At 40.5% G+C, this 22,392-nt stretch overlaps 1 protein-coding gene across 1 annotated transcript in view; it reads left to right on the forward strand.

Annotated features, from left to right (window-relative positions):
* LOC133463810 (carbohydrate sulfotransferase 8-like) overlaps positions 1-22,392 on the forward strand; it is a 227,037-nt gene that overhangs the window by 198,543 nt on the left and 6,102 nt on the right. The window lies entirely within an intron of this gene.

Raw genomic sequence — 22,392 nt, forward strand, 5'->3', positions numbered from 1 at the left:
TATGAGAATCGATTTAGAATTGGGAAATCGATTTTTTCAACACAGGCCTAATGATGAACAGTCCAATAGCATTGATACAGAGTGAAAATATACGATAATACATCGAATCAAGTGGGCTTTTGTAGTCTCTTTGTCATTTAACTGTCTACAAGAACCAAGAAATAAAAAACAAAAAGATATTTTAGTTCCTTACCGCATTTCGATTTGAATGGAGGTGCTTGTACTCAGCTAACGTATGATATCATCTCACATCGATCACTAGCTCTCGAATCAAATCAAAATCGTGGCAAACATTTAATTGATGTGATACCGTAAGGTGACGAAACTTGTGATCTACACACAAGGTCACCAGCAAGTCAACCTGTGAGCCTGGAGAGAGGCAAACACGAATATTTCCCCAGAAACACACCTACTCACACGGATGATGTTTTCCAGCTATATTTCAAATGTTTTGGAGGGATTATTTTGTAACTTGGCTCCCATTTCAAACATCACCAGAATTAAAACTGCCTCATATGTATTTAGACTTGATTAAATAAACTAAAAATCAATTTATACATCTTTCAACCAAGTTCACTGGGCTTCTACAACATTTTTGTCTTATGTGGTATCACTTAGCGGTAGCAATTATAGGAGAGTGTATCTTCTTGCTTTGCAACCAGGGTGCCAAGTTGCATCTCCTATCAATTACGTCTGCCTTTTAGGAAGGAAAAAATAAGCCTTGCAAATGGAAAACCTGCGGTGAGTCACTGCATAAAACAATGTGTACCTGAATGTGTAGATGTCTGCACAACTGCTGCTTAATAAATCAGCCTCCCACTCCAAGTCTGACACCAGCTCTTCTTCGCTGGTCGCATCCATTCCTCACAGCTCATCACCTCTGCACGTTAACAACCGAGCACACACAAGAATTACCGGCTTACTTATTATTCAGGTCTTTACAGATTAGAGATGGAGGTGAATGAAATGCTGATTATCGCTATGCGTTTACTTGTTTGTGATTGTAAATAACGAGCTAAGCACTGGACTCAGGAAGAAGCAGAATGAGCTGATAAACAGCAGTTTGATTTTGTAACAAATGACTATACTTTCTATTTATTTAATTCGCCAGAAATGAATTGAATGACAATAAACAACAAGAGTAATGAGCTCAACACAGTGAGAAAAAACTAAATTGAAAAAGCTTTCTCACAAAATTTTTATTAACTGATCAATTGTGCGCTTTTGATTGTTTTCTTAACAAATTCAACAATGATAAAGCTAAAATCCAAAAAGAATAAAAATAAATAAATAAAACTGTACAATGGATCAGAGGTAATAATGTTTCACAAAACAATTTATTCTGAGACATTTTCTGACACCGGTGGCTTTTATTCACATTTCCTTCCTGAAAATCATAGAATTCAGGAAAATAAAATAAAATGAATAAATCCTGTCACACAGATCACAGGATTTGTAGTTTTTGTAGTTTGTCTGGAAAGAAACAGTTAATAGATAAGAAGTGACAAAGAAGAAAAACACTCTCCATCGACGGCAGAAAGCCTCTGCCATTTGTGGTCGGCCGCAGAAACTCTTTGAAGGAAAATGAACAAATGAGAGTACTTTACTACTACTTTAGAGGATTAGGTTTCTGGATGAGGTTACGTCTTAGGTTCCTCTTAATCGAGCAGATCCCAGACTTATCTTGTTCTCATCTGTTGTCAGTCCCATTAGGTAGCGGATGATAAATTTTTATGTGCAGTCCGCACAAGCTTTAAAGTGCTTTGTGTGTCCTGATGACACACGTGATCCCCTGCTGGTTTTACTTTGCTTTAAAGCCAGTTATTAAATTGCTGTAGTTTTACCCCAGAGAGGAGTAATTAAGTATATCACCGATTGCTGTATTTCATTTTATTTCTAACTCTCTCCCACATGCATTTTATGCCGTTTTTCCCTTTTGGTGTTGCCCCAGTCATCAAAGTTTTAACTGCAGGTTTTTTGGTGGGAGCAGAGCAGGCCGAGATCAGCGGGGGAGTGTAGTGGAAGCTGTACATGGTGTATAATCATCCACTCACCAGGACGCATGTACATACACTCACTATTTCATCAGGTACAGCAGGTGTTCACCATTTCAGCCTTCCTCCCTCCGCCCGTCTGAAGACTCCTGTCCACCTTTATAATTCAAGGCTGTGAGGCAAGACAACGCTTCTTAAAAGTAGTCAAAATCAAAATGAATCGGATACTTTAACATAGGGCTGGGCGATTTTGGACAAAAATAAAATCCAGATTTTTTTCTCTGAAAACTCGATTTTTGATTTCGATTTTTTTGGTAAAACTACAAAAGACAATGGAATAAATTGTTTCAAATATTTTACCTTTTTTTTAAAGAAAAATAGCAAACAAATTTCCCTATTGGGAATGAAGTGCAATTGAAAGATACTGTAAATCCTCCTTGAATTTAGTAAAGTGACATTTACAATTTTCTTGACCAAACAAAGATGACTAGACGAGCTCTGTTTGTAATGCAGCCAGCTACAAAAAAGGAAAATCGATTTTCCGATTTTCCTTTTTTAACATCGATTTTGATTAATAAATCCGATTTAGATTTAAAATCGATTAATCGCACAGCCCTACTTTAACACGACCATCACTCTGCTTCTCTACTTTTCTCTAATTCTCCACCGTTTTCAGTGTTGTTTTGTCTTCTCTGTCTCTCTCTCTCTCTTTCTGTTTCATTACTCGTTTCGATTCTCCAAACTTTTCTTTTGTCTTTACTTTCTCTCATCATTTTTCTTATTTTCTTTTCCCCTCGAAGCGGTTTGTTTTGCTCTCTCGTCCTTATTTACACATGCACTGATGCACTCATCCCCCCTGTCTCTTTCTCTGTAACATCTTCTCTGGAGCTGCACCAGCTCCAGCAGTTCTGGCCCGTCGCCTGGACGTCCTGAGGGAGCGCAGCTGAGCAGAGCCGAGGCAGGAGCAGCGCCTCAGCCTCATCATTGCTTAGCCCCTCAGTGTCCTCATCAAACACACACGTACTCCCGCTGCCATACACCAACAGACCAGTGCGAGCTTTCCCAGAGCTTTCTCATACTGAATAGGTTTCAGTCCTCATCATTGTTCTCATACACAGTTGTTATGGGATGTATGGGATTGATTACCTTTTATGTTGCAGTAAGCAGTGATCATCAGTGTTTTTGATTCCAACTACTTCAGCTTGGCATGTCTGCAACAAGCACATGTGGAAGCTGGTGGTTAAAAACATCTGCATGTCTGTCTGCAGCAATCACATTTGTTTCATTTTTCCTTTCACTTCAAAGTACCCCAAACTATGACACCGTTGATAAGAATACCTGTCTGTCATTCATAGATGTTTGTCATCAGTAATTATATATCATTTATTTGTGATTTCCAAATCATCTGGTGCACTTTCATTCAGATGTTTGTTTCTGCTCATCAGGCATTTAGGAGACATCAAACCCGAGCTGATCTTTTAAAAGGAAAAGTGTCATTTGTCATTCATGGACTTCACCATAGCCAACATTTTTTCCATCCACACTATAGGATCAGATAAAAATACCACACAGTTCAAATGAATGAATCATTAACAGACCTACAAATGAAAGCATGATCATTCCTGCTGCAACATGAATAACTAAATCCTCCAGTCATTTAAATGCAAAAGAAAGAACTGAGCACATTATTATTATTATACCATAACAGTGTAGCGATCCTGCTTAATTGATCAAACTCGTTGGGGCACCACCTTTGTTACAAAGGAAAAATAGACTGTATTTATCAATCTGTCATCTGAAGGTACAGTAGGTTCTAATCTGGATTTATCAAATAAACATCACAAAGGGATTCATTCAAAGAATTCCTATTAAAAACTTAAATAAAAAGACGGATAAATGTGCTTATATATGCATACATGTGTGAGTGGAGAAGAACACGACTTAATAATGTGATAACTGATAGAACGGTTCAGACGAATCTGCTTAACATTTGAGAATAAAAGAAAGGAAATGAAAAGAAGAGTTCTCCTGAGCATAAATCTGATATAAGAATATTTTTTAAAAAAAGGGGGATCAAAAGTAACTCTGGCAACTAACCAATAATTGATGATTAACTTTAAAGAAAGTTTTGGTTTACTAGGTTCGGCTGTGAGACCCCCTCAACGCACGAGAGGACCTACGTTACCGAGCCGGGGGTTTGTTGATCGAAGGTAGAATTTTGCATCCAGTAGACAACAAGCTGAATTCCCCCGAAGTCGGATGTCGACCACTCTGGCAACGTTGACATTGGTCCTGCCAACGGCGACCTTCGGATGGATGCAGCCTGCATAGATCTCTCGTCCCGCCTTCGAGCGGTAGACGAGCAGGTCTGGAAGATTCTCGTTGGACAAACGAGTTAAGACCCAAAGTTTCTCCTTGCTGGGCGGTGAGCAGTGCGAAACCTAAAAGGAAGGCCAAAGATGAAAAACTCGACCTTAGCTCAAAAATATGTAAGAAAAATCTAAACTCTCTGAAAAGAAAATGAAGCAGGTCTCGGAACGATTCTAAAAGTTTATCAAAATTGATTACGTAACAGCTAAATGAGGTCTGCGCTTCCAAAATAGCAAAGAAGTCTGGAAGAAGCTAAAAAGTTGCAAACATGTAAGAAGAAACAGTGAGATAAAAAAGTTAAGTTGGTGTAAAAAGTGACTAAAAAGATAAAAGTTAAGAAGTAAAAAAGTAAAAGTTGACTCAGAAGTGACTTGGAGAGAGGAGGAAGCTGGTTTTTTCTCCGATGGGGTTCAAACCTCAGCCAATCCTAGAGCTGTTCACAGGCTGATGTTACGCATTTCAAACTTTAGTTCTCCTCCTCTTATTTCTTTGGGATAAAATACAACAAGAAAGAAAAAAGAACCTCATAGATTTCAGCTCATTTACATGATAGATTGAGTTCTATATTTGGACCTTTTTTATACGTTACCTCATTACGGTGTTCATGCATAACGTAGCTCAATAGATGGATAAGGTGATTGTTTGCATCAGTCTCATGACTTAATAAAGGAACTATCATTTACAAAGCAAGTAAGAACAAGAACAGACCTTTTTGACGACATCGATAGTTCAACCATGGCGGTGAAATTGAGACATGAACTGTATTTTTTTTTTAAAAAGAAAGAAAATCACATCTAAGGTTTCTTAACCAAAGTCAATTCACACATTAATGCTTTGCTCCCCGACTCGTGCTGCAGGGATCTTTTCAAACACTGTGTTTTCCTTTACGTGGTGTTGCCTGATAGGGAGTTACTTGTTAGTTATCTCTAAATCAAGATGTTGTAAACCCAGCCTGGATCACTACAATAGCATCAAAATAAACTCTTCTCCTAGCTCCCAACATCTTACCTATCTTCCGATATTGTCTTAATGAAGACTTGGGATCCTTTATTTTCAAGCTCACCTTTCTTAACATCATATTACCATGGCAACGGGTGGTGGAGCACCTGCCCGCGAGCCGAGCTCTAACCTCAAGAATGCACTCGCACCTACACATGTGCACCTGTCCACAGAACACGCACGCATTTACCCAAACATGAATGCAGCGGCGGCAGCGCTGGGCGGTCCCCGCTGAGCCAGAAACACACTAATGGATAATGACAGGGTTTGACAGCAGGAGAGTGAGCTGAGTCACTCTGAGCGTGCAAGCAATGAATAAAAGAACCGGAGAGCCGTCTGAATGTCCCTCACCGGCTGAATTTCCTTTGATACCATACTATTTCTGCCAGTCTCCCTTGGTAATCCGGCTCATTATAGTGTGCTGCCCCTCTATTCTGAGAGTGGCAGCAGCCGCCTGTATGAGAGCAGGACAAGAGAGATGAAGAGTCATTCTCGCTGGCTGGCCGGCGCTATCATGCAGGCAGCACTCAGCAGTTGTATCATCCTGATTTCCTCTTCATGATCTCTCACCTGTCAGCGTCCTGCTGTTATTGGCGCACAAACGCAAGCTCTGATGAGTAACTGTCTCAGGATTTCACATTTTCCCCAAAGTGGCTTGAATTTATGTGATGATGGTTCTGCTTCATCCTGGAAAGACCCGTTTCCTCTTCCAGTAATAGGAGATTTAGCCATTTTTACAATGAAGTCTGTGAGTGGATCACATTTATTTTATTTATTCATCATTCATCCGCGGTGCAGGTGTGTTGTCAAACCGGCTTTGCTTCCCACTTGTTCACTTCTTACGTATGTTGACATACGTGACGGTGAGGTGTGGGGAGGACTCGTCTGATGCGGCAGATTCGGAAGGCAGGTGCGGCGAACACTAAGTCCCTCATTTAAATCAAAGGCAGTGCTGAAGCAGGAAATCTGAAGTCTCAAAATATCAAATGAGAGGCAACTCGCGGAAAACTGAATTAAGAGCAGACAGAGAAGCAGAACCGGTGGCAGGACGGGAATAAAGATGAGAATAAAGACAAGCAGATGGGCAAAAAGACAGGTATGGGGGGGTGGCATGGAGGAAACAGACCAGCTGGGATGTGAGGACATGCACACAATATATAGACACACACAAACACACACACACATGCTGACAGACACTAAAGAGACACAGGTGTGAACAGTCAAGACAGAGAACCAACGGAGGAAATCGACAAACAAGAAGCCAAGCAGAGAAAAGCTCTTTCAAGATAAGACAGGAAATAAAGTTATGCACAAGAAGGCCTCCACTAAAACAGAAGAACACAGAGAAGCTAATAAACCCAAACATCAAGTCCCAAGGCCATGACAATGATACTGGCTTTCTGCAAAAAAATTCTGTTACAACTGCCAGACTTGTGACTTAGATGAGCCCAATTAAAATAACCAGAAAGCCACAGCTCTGACTTACTTTTCTATTTATTTCTATTCTTTAAAAGCATATGACAGATCAGCGGCTTGCGACAAAAAGCTCTGTCAACTTCGTCTGATTAACCCACTTTTTCTTGAGCGAGACAATTTCTGTCTCGCTATTCCGGGGGTTCTCAGACTTGCCGCATTTCCTCAAGTTCCAGTCGGACACGTTAAATGCCGAGCTCTCTGTCAGTGTCACATAGACCCATAAATGCTATTCCAATTATTCTGCACAGTCTCTGCTCGCTGTCAAATTACCAGCGCTGGGAGCAGAGCGTGGCTCTCACTGCACCTTCGCTGGCATTTCTCCTGACGGGGGAAGAAAAGAGCAGAACGGGGGAGGGCTTGAGGCTCAATGAGCATCCTAAACGATGAAACCAGGTAGTCAAACAGACTCAGCATCCCGACGCGCGACGACTGTGGCATCAGAATTAGAGACCATTTGCTACAGATGGTTTTCATCAGATTTCCAGAGCATTACCGTAGATCAGGGGTCGGCAACCCAAAATGTTGAAAGAGCCATATTGGACCAAAAACACAAAAAACAAATATGTCTGGAGCTGCAAAAAATGAAAAGTCTTGTATCAGCCTTAGAATAAAGGCAGCACATGCTGCATGTTTTTATATTAGTTATAACTGGGGGAAGATTTTTTTTATTCATTATGCACTTCGAGAAAAAAGTCGAAATGTCGAGAAAAAAGTCAAATTTTTGAGGAAAAAGTCGAAATGTCAAGATTAATATTGAAGTACCTTCTTGAGAAAAAATTTGAATTTTGAGAAAAAAGTTGAAATGTTGAGAAAAAAGTTGAAATGTAAGATTAAAAAGGAAAGGAAACAGGAAGAAAAAAAGAGAAAAAAAGAAAAAAAGAAGAAAAATAAAAAAGGAAAAAGAAGAAAAAAAAGAAAAAAAGAGAAAATAGAAAAAAAGAGAAAAAATGGAAAAAAGAAAAAGAGAAGAAAAAAAGAAAAGACAAATAGGAAAAAAAACAAAAAAGAAGAAAAAAAAAGGTGAAACATTTTTGAAAAAGCTCCAGGAGCCACTAGGGCGGCGCTAAAGAGCCGCATGCGGCTCTGGAGCCACGGGTTGCCTATCCCTGCCGTAGATGAACCTGGCCAGACGTTTCACCCCTCAAGAGTGGATAAAAACTGATAGTTCATTCTTTTTTTGTAGTTTATTTAGTTTTGCTTTGATGTCAGCCGCTCTGTTTAAGACTCAAGTTTGGTATATTTTAGATTCCTGAACTGGCAAAGCATATGCTGCAAAAGCACAGAAATATCCGAGACATGAAGACAATCCAAGAGTTTTTCTTGTCACCCAAAGCAACAGGGTTTTTCTGAATAACTGCACACGGAAACAACACAGAAACGTTTTAATATTAGCTGAAAAATTGAAACTTTTTTTGGGTTGTTTTTTTTTTTGGTCATATGAACTGTCAGTATCCCCTCTCCTCCAACCCCACCCTTACCCCTGCTCCATCCCGCCAGCACTCCTGCTTTTATTCTTGGTTTGATTCTCTACAATAGCAGCAGTCGGCTGCATGAGCTTCAGCAAAAACAAGTTGTGCTTCTTAAATGACACCTCAGCTCTGGGGACGGTGGAGAGCAACAGCCACCTGATGTGTGCAGGAGTTATTTCAGGCATAAAGGAGTGTCAGTCAGAGTGACACCCTTATTGCAGCATTCACACACACACACACACACACACACACACACACACACACACACAGGAGCAGCCTTCTCATTAGCACAGATCTGTGGAGGACCTGTGTGAGTGCTGCTGTGTTCAGAAGTTCACATAAACCTCACTGCCTGTCAGAGCTCAACCACACAAAGCACTCCGCCACGAAAGGTCTCTGCAAAAGCAAAAAGTGCAAAGTTATAAAAAGTGTTATAGTAGTTATTTTCAGCGTTATTATGCTGAAAAATAACAGGAAGAACTCTTCCCTGGAAGAACTTGAAACAGCTGCTGCATGTGTCTTTGGTATTGTTATACTGGTTATCATAAATAGTGGATGGGGAGCAATGCAGAGGGGGCAGAGGAAGCAGCGAAAGGAAATTATAGGTTGGAGTTTGGAGGCCAGAAGTGATGCACAATAAAAGAGGAGTCGGATGGAGTGGAGATAAGAGACTTTAAGGCGAACGGAGCATGGGATCAGCATCTGGAGGCAAAAAGAATAATAATGGAGGGGATGTGAGAGAAAAACAGAGGCAAGACCAGAGGCGAGTCAGGACAAAACAGAAAAGTGCTTCAGGCTAATCAGGAGTTGCTGTGAAGCCTGGAATGGTCCTGTCTGTGGGTGGCTGCAGCCACAGAGCCGAGCTGGCCAGCATGATAACAAGGCACAATTTCAAGGCCACTCACAGAAACATCCTGTTGTTAAGGTCTTATTTCTGTTCCTGTTATTCCCAGCTCAGGATACAATATTTGGTCATAACTAATCAATCTTTGGTATTTGCACATCAGTTTCTCTGACACTAAGGTATTTCAGTATTGTTGTGTCACAAAAAAAAATATTCCTAAAGGAATCATTAGATTACATACGAATGATAAACGTATATGTTTTTATGTTGACCGTAACTTATCAATCACAATCGCTAAGAAGCAAATCCACTGAGGTCATATGGGAGGCAGAGCAGCTAATTAGTTCTTTGAGGTGACAATTTCTAATTAGTCAAATGCTAATAAAGCTGATAAGAGCTAATGTTGGCCCTTACTTTCCTTATATGATTTAAGATAGTAATCATGGAGCAGGATCAGATTGGAGATTCAGTTCTTGTCATTAAATCCTTTGAGAAACACTTTTGATGTTTATTAGTACCGTATTTTCTGGACTATAAGCTGCTACTTTTTTCATAGGTTTTGAACAATGCGGCTTATACAAAGGTGTGGCTATTCTGTGGATTTTTCTTCCACCGCTCGGGGGAGTGCTAACCGGAATTAGAATAAAAACTAAGACAAAATAAATGCAAAGAAGAATACGCTACTTTTTCTTTAGCAGATAGAAGTAGAAGTAGATTTCAAACAGATAAATAGATGAATAAATACCGGTTATTTTCTCTTGGTTCTGTCCCGTTTTAATCAGCAAAGTTGCTGCTGTGTTAAAAGACACCATTAGGAAAGGATCTATTTAGGTACAAACATGTACATCATTTACAGCTCAAAATCCTTCTGTACATGTAGTAAATATCTAATCTAACAACATAAATATCTGCGGCTTGCATATCTTTTTTTCTAAATAGAGCGGATGCGGCTTATATACGGGTGCGGCTTATATATCTTTTTTTATTGTTTTTTTAAAAATAGAGCTGATGCGGCTTATATACAGGTGCGGCTTATAGTCCAGAAAATACGGGTAGTTGTTTTTTCTTTTTAGTGCAATATGGAAATTTTACAGACGACATTGTTTGAGGTAACAACATGATAACCTGCGAAGGTTTAGGATGAGGATGAAAATTATACACAACTCCAATTCAGCATGGCAACAGACTCTGAAGGAGTTGAGACAGTAAAACCTTCATCATTTGTAATGTTCTCGGTCCTTCCCTAAACACTAAAAATGCGCTGTGGCATTGATGGCGACGAGCAATTCAGTCATTTTGTCCCGTTCTTCCTGTAAGCACTTCTCAAGCTGTGAAACAGTTTGTCAGGGGTTTGACAGAGGTTGTCTTCGCTTTTTTTCGTGTGTTTTTTTTTTTTCCCCCATTTCAAATTCCTCCACGCATTCTCTGTTGGGTCAGCAGCGCAGCCTGGCCGGCCCAGTAGCCGTACCTTTGTACTGCCGGTAAAATGTGGGTTTTTGCCTTGCCTTGTTCAAAGATGCATGGACCCAGGGGAAGGGGAAAAAAAAATATCCTGAAGGCAGTATTTGTGAGTCTGAAGTTTCACTGAACTTTCCTGCATTGATGCTGCCTTCACAGAATCGCAAATGACCTTTACCGAGGGCACTGATTCCAGCTCAGACCTCGACAGAGCTTGTTTTCATAGCAATCTGGGTGGTCACTTTTGTCTTTGGTGCCTGTTTCTTACTGAAAAAAAAAAAGAAAAGACGCCTCTGGACAAGGTTAACATGATGGTTTTTTGTTGGTACAGCAAAGCTTTGTATGAAAATTTGAATATTATTGTGGTCGCCAAAGGTGTCTCGAAGGTAATCACTTTCCCATGTGGTTACATCAGCCCTTGGTGAGCAACGGCGCTTCGTGCAGCACCGTCAGAGGTGTTGGAGTTCACAGGTTTCCAACTTAACACACTGAAATTAATTCAGATTCTTTGACTCATTAAATGATATTGCCCCCTGTAGAAGGAGGAAATGGAAATCCAATCTTTCTCTGAGGAACACAGGGTTCACTTAAAGATGAGCTCATACATTTATTAATGAAGTGGAGATTCTTTTCCTATATTAACTTAGAAAACCTCTGGATACTGTTTTTCACGTCATGATTACGATCATCTGTTTTGAAAAAACATCATTATATTTCTCTTTCACGCGTTTACTAGCGCCAAATTTCCACTATGATCAACATTTTTGGGAAGTGTAGAAGTCATGAAATGAAAAAATAACCCCAAAATATGAATTAAAAAAAAGTTAAAGTGTTTCTGCAAATAAAGTAACAAAAACACTGCTCACTGGATCACTGCTTTTTGTTTTTATTTTCTTCCCGACTTTTTGTGATTCTGGTTTGTACTTAAGCAGTTTTTAACTGACCTGTGATGTTTTAAAACCTGAATAAGAGCAGGAGAATTTGAATTTCTACGGCTCGCCGCAGTCACTGACTTTGTATTCGTCATGTCAGGAATTCAAACAACAGTTACAGTGTATTCACAGAGCTTCACCTTTTCCACATTTTACAGCCTTATTCTTAATTTGATTAAATTCATTTTTTTCCTCAGAAATTCTACACACAACACCCCATACTGACAACGTGACAACAAAGGTGGACTCCAATGAAGCTGTAGAAACATCTCGAGGCTGATCAGTGGAAACAGCATGCGCCTTAGCTCAATTTTGAGCTTTATGTCAAAGGCTGTGAATACTTATGTGCATGTGATTTCTTAGTTTTTTATTTTTAATAAATTTGCAAAACTTTCGAAAAAACATTTTTCACATCAATTTTTCACGTCAATATGGGATGTTGTGTAAAATGTTGAGGAGAAAAATGAATTTAATCCATTTTGGAAGAAGGCTGTAACATAACAAAATGTGGTAAAAGTGAAGCGCTGTGAATACTTTCCGGATGCACTGTAGCCTACTTCATAAATAATGGATAAATTCATATATAGTCAAGTTCTTCTTGATTTCAGTTCTCATAAACATGCAAATGATTTTAACGAGAACAACTCAGCAAGGCAGCCGAGTTTTATATTAACTTTAAACAAAGAACATCTGATTTGCAACGTAGTTCAAGTATGAAGAAATTGCAAATAGATTCTTTAACAAGAGTTTAAGTAAGAGTGAAACATGTAATTATGTACGGTGAACAGTGAGTTGATCGGTCTTGTGACAGTTATTCATGATGCATCCATTAGTATCACTTAAGTATTTGTTCTGAATCATCATCATACTCAACTGTCATCATCACAGAAATCTGGGGAAAGTTTCTATTTTTGTATAAAGAAATTTCAAGGGATTCTGTTGTATCACAACTTAAAAACTGACAGATTATCATTAGTTAATGGCAGTGGTGGACAGTAACTGAGTAAATTTACTTGAGTACTGTACTTAAGTACATATCCAGAGGATTTGTACTTTACTTGAGTATTAGATTTCTTTGGTACTTATTACTCTTACTTGAATACATTTCCAAGACAAATATTTTTACTTTTACTCGAGTAAATTTCTAGGAAGGCTGAAAAGTACTCGTTACTTTCAGATCTGCTCTTTTTTCTTCTTCCCTAAAATCCTATTGGACACAAGCTGTTTTTGTCAAAGGAGGAGACCTATCACAGTGCACGCTCTCCACTGGGATGTACGTAAAGCGGAAATACGTCAAGCCTCCTCAAAACGATACCGCCAAAGTAGCCTGCGTTTGTCAAGACAGAGCCGCAACAAGTCAAGACAGAGCCGCAACAATGGCTACGCCTGCGTCAGGAGAAGAAAGACAATCTGCTGAGTCGTCTGAGTCTGATAATGAGCCGGACTCGGAGCAGGTACTTTCACAAAATCCTCGGCCGTATCTTAACTCAATGTTTGAGTTCGACCGAGTAAAAAACGAGGGCACAGACAAACCACAGACATTTATTTTCAAATGTTTATTGTGTCTGCCGAAGCAGAACTACCTCTCTGCTTTCAACAACTCAACATCGAATTCTCAGAAACAAAAGTTAAAAGATCCTTAAATTAATTTAGAAAAAATATAGTAATTAACTGATGTGGAAAAAAAGAAATTTACTCTTACTCTTACTCTTACTTTTACTTAAAGTAAATTTAAAAGCATTTACTTTTGGATACTTAAGTACCTTTAAAAGCAAGTACTTTTCTACTCTTACTCGAATAATATTTTGACTGAGTTACTTTTACTTGTAACGGAGTAAATTTTGACCAGTAGTATTTGTACTCTTACTCAAGTACTGGGGTCAAGTACTCTGTCCACCTCTGCCTGTGATGTTTTAAAACCTGAATAAGAGCAGGAGAATTTGAATTTCTACGGCTCGCCGCAGTCACTGACTTTGTATTCGTCATGTCAGGAATTCAAACAACAGTTACAGTGTATTCACAGAGCTTCACCTTTTCCACATTTTACAGCCTTATTTTTAATTTGATTAAATTCATTTTTTTCCTCAAAATTCTACACACAACACCCCATACTGACAATGTGACAACAAAGGTGGACTCCAATGAAGCTGTAGAAACATCTCAAGGCTGATCAGTGGAAACAGCATGCGCCTTAGCTCAATTTTGAGCTTTATGTCAAAGGCTGTGAATACTTATGTGCATGTGATTTCTTAGTTTTTTATTTTTAATAAATTTGCAAAACTTTCGGAAATTTTTTTTTTCACATTGTCAATATGGGATGTTGTGTAGAATGTTGAGGAGAAAAATGAATTTAATCCATTTTGGAAGAGGGGTGTAACATAACAAAATGTGGTAAAAGTGAAGCGCTGTGAATACTTTCCGGATGCACTGTACTTCATAAATAATGGATAAATTCATATATAGTCAAGTTCTTCTTGATTTCAGTTCTCATAAACATGCAAATGATTTTAATGAGAACAACTCAGCAAGGCAGCCGAGTTTTATATTAACTTTAAACAAAGACATCTGATTTGCAAAGTAGTTCAAGTATGAAGAAATTGCAAATAGATTCTTTAACAAGAGTTTAAGTAAGAGTGAAACATGTAATTATGTACGGTAAACCGTGAGTTGATCGCTCTTGTGACAGTAATTCATGATGCATCCATTAGTATCACTTAAGTATTTGTTCTGAATCATCATCATACTCAACTGTCATCATCACAGAAATCTGGGAAAAGTTTATTTTTTTGTATAAAGAAATTTCAAGGGATTCTGTTGTATCACAACTTAAAAACTGACAGATTATCATTAGTTAATGGTTATTAGAATATAATATATTGTTACTTCTGTCGGTTTTGAGTTATTTCAGTGACCATTGTGGGTTTTTCTTTCTCTAATGAAGGGATACCAACAGTTTCTCCACATGTGAACCAACTAAACTGTAGGCTGATGATGACTGCTGAAGCTGCAGATCTATCAGTGTCCAGGCGGTCCCCTAACCGCTGACTTGGTATTCAGCCACCATCCCCGTGCTTTACTCACATGTCCGGACTCATCAGTCCCAGCTGTAATCAGTAGTGCTCTGACAGAAAAACAACGGCTGTGTAAGGGAACGTGAGGCTAACTCAAATGAGAGGCCAGCGTAAACAGTGACAGGGCCAATTTCAGTTCCCAATCTCACTGCAAATGGAGGTGAGCAGGGCAGCGGCGAGGCTTAACGAAGACATAGCAGCATCTGCTCGCAGCACAGAGGCTCCCCACCAGCGTGGCAACAGGTTATGATAAAAGGATTTGGCAGTGACTTTAATCTACAAGAAAATAAAAAAAAATAAATAGAAATGTGTAGGGAAAAGACTCAAAAGAGTTGTTCAATCCCTTCCAAAGCCGGCGTACGACGCTCCAAAAAGGACCGGTGGAAAGAAAACTGGAACAGAATACACCACTGGGGGGTGGAATTAGTTTATTTCGTCATGATACCGTCAAGCAACCCGTGTTCAGTAAAAGCCACTATCTTGCTTTGCTTTCAAACACACACAAGCATATATTCATACATTATCTATATGTGTGTGTGTGTGTGTGTGTGTATATATATATATATATATATATATATATATATATATATATATAATATTAATTATACTTTTTCAGGGCTTTTTCAGAACAGTGTATTTTCGGTCTTTATCTTTTTTTAACAAATGACATAACCAGTTCATATTTGTTTTACTAAGATTCACGCAGCCCTTCGAGCAAAGGCACATGTTGAACTGTATCAGGTGGGTTTCTTTCTTTATTTTTTTAATCTGTTCCCCTTCAGGTAGAGTCGCAGAGTCGGAAGAGACGATGTGCTCTTGCATATTTAACTGTGCCTGAACTGGCTGAATATGCAGGTTTTCAAGCCTTTTTTGAGTCCCCCTTTTCTGCGTATACATCTATTTAAATATAGCGTGCAATAAGGATAAGGTAAATAAAGCCTTTGCTGATGCCGGGCTTCCTGCTTGTTCTGTACAGGCCAGGTGGTGCTGGGGTTAGTAGTCCCCGCACCATTGTGTGTGCTCTTCGTGCCGGGCCAGAAGGAGTTATTAGCAGAAAATATGAGTGAGGAGTCCAATCAGCAGCTGTACAGCAGGCTTGCTGTGCTCAGAGTGTGGTATCACAAGATGTTTTGTGTCTATTTGTGCTACTTTATTTACAGATTAGCAAAAGTTGTCCCTCACAGCACTTGTTGGGGTCCAGCTTGTGTCGGTTGTAAGCAAAAAGCTGCTTCTCCTCTCTGAGAATTACTTTCCCTGTAATTCATTTCTTTCTAGGACACAGCGGAGTTAATTAGAAGTCTGCGCATGGCTGTGTCATTTCTGTGTTTTTAAATACTTTATGACTCCACGCTGGGTTGAAGAATAGTTTGAAAGCACAGATGTCCAGTGGAGAAAGGAGGATTTTAGGAAACTTGTTTTTGTGGAAGGCACTGATTATTTCTATCCTTATTCCACAGAAGGAGGTTATTCAAACATGCGTTGCACATAATTTTCAAAGGATTATCGAATTCTGCAATTTTTGTTGTTGCTACTTCTTTCCTGTTCATATTTTCTTCAGCAAAGAAATAATCCTCGTGTTGGTTAGTTAAACGTGAACGTGTAGCCACAGGGGCCATGGACTCCTGCTTTGCCAGCAGCTTTTACTGCATGTTTTCCAAACTCTCCCTTAGCTTTATGTGTTTGAATCCAAAATGGTTCTTACTGTCATCTGCAAGTGAATCCGCAAAAGGTACACCCCCGTGTGTTCACTCTGAACCAATACTTCCAGACCTGTGCAGCATCTAAATAAGATGTGTGCCAATTAAAGCCTCCTGCACCTTGTTTCGGCTGAGATAATTCACTTAACCCTGAGTTTGCGGCTGACAGGTAGTATTTGTTTACACATCCATCATGGCGCAGCTGCCAGACCCTGTCCTCTACATGGTATTAAAACAAGCCGCCTCCCACCACACCCCCGAACACACAGAGCTCCCACTCTCTGTTTCCATGGAAATCTGCCCTGAGAAGAGTGTGTGTGTGCGGGTCCCAACCTTGAAAGTACCACAAGTAGGATCGACTGCGGGAATAGATTGTTGTTGAATTGTGCCATATTTGATCCCTGGTTTCGGCATCCTCCGAACTTTCTGATTCATTATTTTCCCTCCTGCTGTGTGTGGCGCCCGAATTAGCACCATGAGGAAAGACATTTAAAACCGGAGCAAATTAGAACATGAGTCTGATTATTATTGCTCGCTACATCATTACTTTTCATCTTTAAATGATGTTTCACAATAATTTTTTAGCTTCATATGAAAGGTTTTGTTTATGCATCACCGCAGAGTCAATTTAGACAGAATAAAACAAAAACAATTTGCAACTATTTCTTCTCTGGATGTGTCTAAAAAAATGTCCAAAGATGATTTTGGGGTAACAAGGGGTTCAAATTACAATAAATGCAAGACATTAACACTAAAATCAAGCATTTCAAACTGGTTGAGTTAAAAAAAAAGTGCATGTTTTATCCAGTGTGGCGTAATATACAGTTTTTTGACCTTTCATAAACTCAAAACTCGGCTTGATGATCAAAGTGATCACACACGAGCTGAACTGTTGTCTTGCCTTAAGCAAAGATGCTCTTAAAATAGTGCGAAGGTGGCGCTTCAGCATCGTATGGCCTTCTGCTGAGCTCAGTTTGCACCTTCTTTGTATGCTTGGCTCGACGCTCTTCTGCAGACAATTATGAGCTGAACCATGTGTTATTTATGCTCTGTTGAAGGCGCAGTGATTTAATGCAGTGAGATGTCAGAGGAAGTGTCCTCTTTTTCATTTAAATTTCGACAACGTAAAGCCCTACATCCCTGGCGATTTACACGCAGTCACAAGACCTGACCTTGACTCGCAGTCAAAGGTGGATGTGATGCTCACATTTGGCTCCGTGAACAATCTGTCCACTTCAATTGCCTCAGTAAAAAGGAAATGTACTGGCTATTTCAGGATGAGGCTCAGGAGGGAGGGCAAGGCACGGCTTCGTGTAGACCCTAAAGCCTAAAAGAAAATTAAAAAAAGTTTATTTTTATTTTAAGTTGCAACTCAAAAAAGCTCTCATCTGTGCTAAACCAAATAAAATCATCATCATACACTCATCCTCTCAAATGCACCTGTGCCAGGTTTTCACATGGCTATTTTTAGGCTCTTATGAATGTATTATAAAGCCACATTAATATTGCCTGCCTTCATCAGCTGCATCGGCCGTTGTCCTTGTTGATCGTCATTAACCTCCACCGGTGGGCAGCAGGAACTGAGATGTCAAAAGGGGAATCAACGCTCACCATGAAACTAAAGCCTGTTATTATTCTCGACTAGAAATTAACGAGTAACTGTTTAATAGGGATATTCGAGACTCAGAATGTAATAATGCATTCATTTAAACTCTATCACCTGACCTGCATCGAGGACTCGAGGACAGCTGGAGAATCCCAGGGGTTGAGGATTTATTGAAATCACCGCATGGGTCAAGCCATCGCTGAAGTTGGTTTCAGTTTACACTCTCCAATTCGGCAGCGGTCCATTTCCCCCGACTGCCAAAGTCTAAACTATGGACAGAAAGCTAACTTCAGAGTGTTTAAGTTTTGAGATTTAGCCCTTGGAGTCATGCTTTCTGTTTATTTGCATTCTTCTTCACAGATCTTACTGTTGCATGACAAACGTCTTAATGCGTTAAGAACATTAATCCAACTCTTGTTGAACCTCACCTGCGTGCCAGATGTAGCAAAGGAGAAATCGAGTGGTCGATGTGAAATTTATGAGAAGGGCAGTTTCTGGATCAGCTGCAGCGTAAACTACAGGGACTAACAACGGCGCAGCAGGGTTCAAGAGATCACTATGTCTGGGCTGCAGGCATAGAGGGATGTCTGGGCGTTAGTGTTCTCAAACAAAAGTACATAAGCTAAACAATATATACATATATCCAAAGCAACTACAGCATCATGGTTCTGTAAATATGTTTGTCAAAAATGTCCATCATAAAAAAAAATTCTTCATCTTTTATATTGTAAAATCTACCTGTTTTTATCTCTTAGCACTCAAAAATACATTAATGCAACTGAAATCTTAGTAGGCCAAACGTATTGTCGGACTGACACACCCAGATGATGCTGCTAATATCACACTCACTACGTTTACATGCAGTCAAAATTCGGGTTATTGCTAATATTCCGGTTACTGAAACATTCGGAATATTCCGTTTCCATGCGTGAGCAAACAGGGTTATCCCTGTATACATGGTGATTAATCATTCGGGATATCTGGATCAAACCAGCGACGCGCGGAGAACGTGATGATGCAATTAGCGTCATTTCTGCTTCTTCTTCCTGTATCCAAATTCAAAACAAATGCTGCTTTGCGCAACTTTTCGCTCACCTTGTAAATCTGGCTATCCCGGTACTTTCTACCGTCTACAAATGCCAAAATGTTCATATCCTTCATTACATTTATGAAGTGATTAGTCTCATCCTCACTCCAAAAGTGTGGCGTGGTCTTGCGTTTCGCCGTGTTTATAAGATCTTCCTGGACTCAAAAGACCAGGATTCCTTGCGAAAAGAGCATGCGCAGGAAACAAATTCATGTTCCGTTTGATGGGCATATTCCGTTTGGCGTTTGCATGACCGAATATTCGGGTTTTAAAAGGAGTAACCCAGGGGTCATATTCGGGTTGTTAAAAACCGGAATATGAGCAAATTCGGGTTATTCAAAAGGGGTATTTCTGTTTAAATGGCCGTGCAAATTCGAGTTATTGCCAATATTCGGGTTTTAAAAGGGTTATTGAGTGCATGTAAACGCAGTCTGTGTTTGTGCATTTATGTTCAACTGGACTGAAACTGGTCTAGGAAGGCCCAACAGTTAGCCAATACAGAGAAGAAGAGAAAACATCAGCGTTCAGGACTGAAGTCTATCCAGTTCAACGTTTTTTCTTCATATCGTTTCAATTTTCTGCTACCAGCTGCAGGAGATGCATCTGCTGTTCTAGTGTTTGGTGTGATAGGAAAACTAGGAAGGACTAATGCTAAATAAACTGAAAGCAGACATATTGCAGAGGATTACTAACCATAAAAACATTGACAACGTCTTAAACCTCCCAAACCTTCTGCCACAAGCCAGTCCTCTGATGATGATGCACACAAATATTAAACGTCTGCTGTTTGGCTTTCAAAGAGCCTCCTTGAGCACACTTTTAATCTCAAATCACTGATTGCTCACCTGTCACCTCCTCCCTGCCAGCAGCTGCTCTCTGTTGCCAATCCTGCAGGAATTCAGCCCCGGCTGAAGCATCGCTTCATCTCCCACTGCAACAACTTACAACATCAATGGACCCGAGCTTAAAGCTCAAACACCTTCACTCTCAAGTGTTTTTCCTCCAATAATCCACAGCAGCCATGGCTCGTATCCCCACAAACAGTTAAATGGAGGAGGATCAGTAGTGCGGGCTGCAAGTGTGGGTGGTTTTCTGGGAGAGAAGGGAGTGCAGCTGGTTGGGGTCACAGTGTCTCAGTGTGCTGAATGACTAATGAAAGGTTTATGGTGGCACAGCATGACTGCTTAGGCTGAATAGTGGGCTGGAAGAGGACACACCTCGTCTGGCGTCTCGCTCCCTCCTGCAATGTGGTCCAAAAGAAGAGTTCTGCCAGAACACGGGGCGGCGAGCCTTCGCTTAACAAGCTCATTATTCCACATGGTCCCTGTCCTTTGCTCCTTCTCTTCGGCAGTGACGGGGGAAACGTTGATGTTTGATCTGCGTCTCTGTCAGAGAGCTGCACAAAGACATTTCAGAAGAGCGGGCGATAATGGATCCGCTAATGATCTGGACCTTGCTTCTCTGGATAATGCGGTAATGCTGGGACGTGCATGAATATTCACAGGATGCTACTCTGCAAGGGAAGTGGCTGCTCAAGGTTACTTTAGAGGGCAACAAAGGAGAGCCTCAAAAGCTGATGCTGCTTCTCAGTCGCCTTCGATTATCAGCAAAAATTCCCCAGAAACACCTGAGTATTATCTTCTTTTCACCTGAACCGTCAGGAATGGGCTTCACACATGGTTTCATGTAGAACTTTGATGTTCTGATGAACAAATTGAGATTTATTAGTTTTTGTTATAATAAAAATTTGCATCAAGTGGCACCAAACAGGATACATTAAACTTTAAGAACCTCTCATAAATCCAAATTACACCAAATTAGAAACATTCGATTTCATGCTCTTCGGTGCAACTTCAAAATAAAAGAAAAAAGACAAGAGGTTTGGCTTCTTATGTGGCGACTATTTGTGTGTGGAATTATTGGGATGAATTTCCTGTATCTCTCCCGATGATGCTTCCCTCTTAACAATCCATCACTGTTGCACTGCGCAGCAGTGGAAATCAATAGCATAGTTATACTGAGCAGAATTGAGTGAGTGTGAAATTGCAATCAAACAGAAACTATTAGCCTCAACCGACTGGATACTACAGAGATAAACGATGTTTACAAATACGCCTGAAAATTACGTTTAAATAGTAATATTACTTGTTTCATCTGTACCACGTCATGGAAACATTTTTCCTCTTGTAAAATTTAATTTTGCCGCCCAACGTGATGGAAACTGTTATTTCAGAATTCACACTAAAATCAAACTCTGTCAGATTCATGTTTGCACCAATTTTTTGCAGCAATGCTGAACGGTCCGGCAGAATTATACACCAAAGTGTTTAAATTACAGTCAGCTTCACGGTGTGTGAAAATACCAAGGGGAGGGGGGGGGGGAGAAGTGAGACAGGACTGACATCAACAACCGTGACAAACTCGTAACAAGGGCCAGACACAACGCCTCTCAGAAGGAACCGTTTAAACCTTTGGAGATTTCAATTACCACTTTGATGGGGTTTTCAAGATCAATAACCAAGCATGTGTCTCGACAAGTCGCTCAGGGCTGGATGGGGGTTTCTTGGGCCGCTTCGGCGGCTTAGAACAGCAGACGCGCCAGAGGAGCGCCGCTATTGTTGTGCCAGGATGTGTTTCCCCAGCGATGGTGATGAATATTCATGCTCTTCATGTGTGGCAGTGGAAACCTGCGTCCTACCTGTTCTTTCATTAGCACGAGGTGGTTCAGTATAGCGTGCCAGCATCTGAAACAAGATCAGAAAATGTCACACCCCTTGTACCCCCCCCCAAAAAATTATTTTATCCCTTATCGTGTCATTCAGAGAAAGCGAGACAAAGACGTGCAGCAGAGGAGATCTCTGAAGTGCTCACTAATCTAAGCAGCACTGCGTCAGCGTGGCATGTTTCCCCCCCTCCTCACCGAGGCGGGTTTAAGCGTGAGTAACCCCCCCTCCCGAACCCCTCTCGTGCAGGTTCCTCTCGCTTCCATCCTTAAATTGGAAGTGACAGGCTACTCAAGCGGAGGTGTCTTCGGTCCCCCCCGTCAGCGGCCATGCAGCCCCACTCAGAGCTGTCAGCCTGATTACATATCAGCTGGGGGGGGGGGGCTTGGGGAGGGAGATGTCCAGCTGGAGACAGACCACTAAACACATCGTCTGTCCTAGCTGCACATCTGCCAATACACATCCCACCTGATCCTCCACCATCCCCCCCCAGGACCCCCCCCCCCAAGGCTGCCACCAAACCCATCTGGGCGTCTCCTGCTGTCCTCAAAAAAACTGCATCTTTCTGAGCGTCTCTTTTATCATTGTTTTCCTCTGTTTTCCTCAGCCTCATTCCTTTGCAACTAATATCACCACTCGTTCAGCAACTTTGTATGCTTTTTTTTT

The sequence above is a fragment of the Cololabis saira genome, chromosome 2 (genome assembly GCF_033807715.1).
Source record: "Cololabis saira isolate AMF1-May2022 chromosome 2, fColSai1.1, whole genome shotgun sequence".
Classification (NCBI taxonomy): domain Eukaryota; kingdom Metazoa; phylum Chordata; class Actinopteri; order Beloniformes; family Belonidae; genus Cololabis; species Cololabis saira.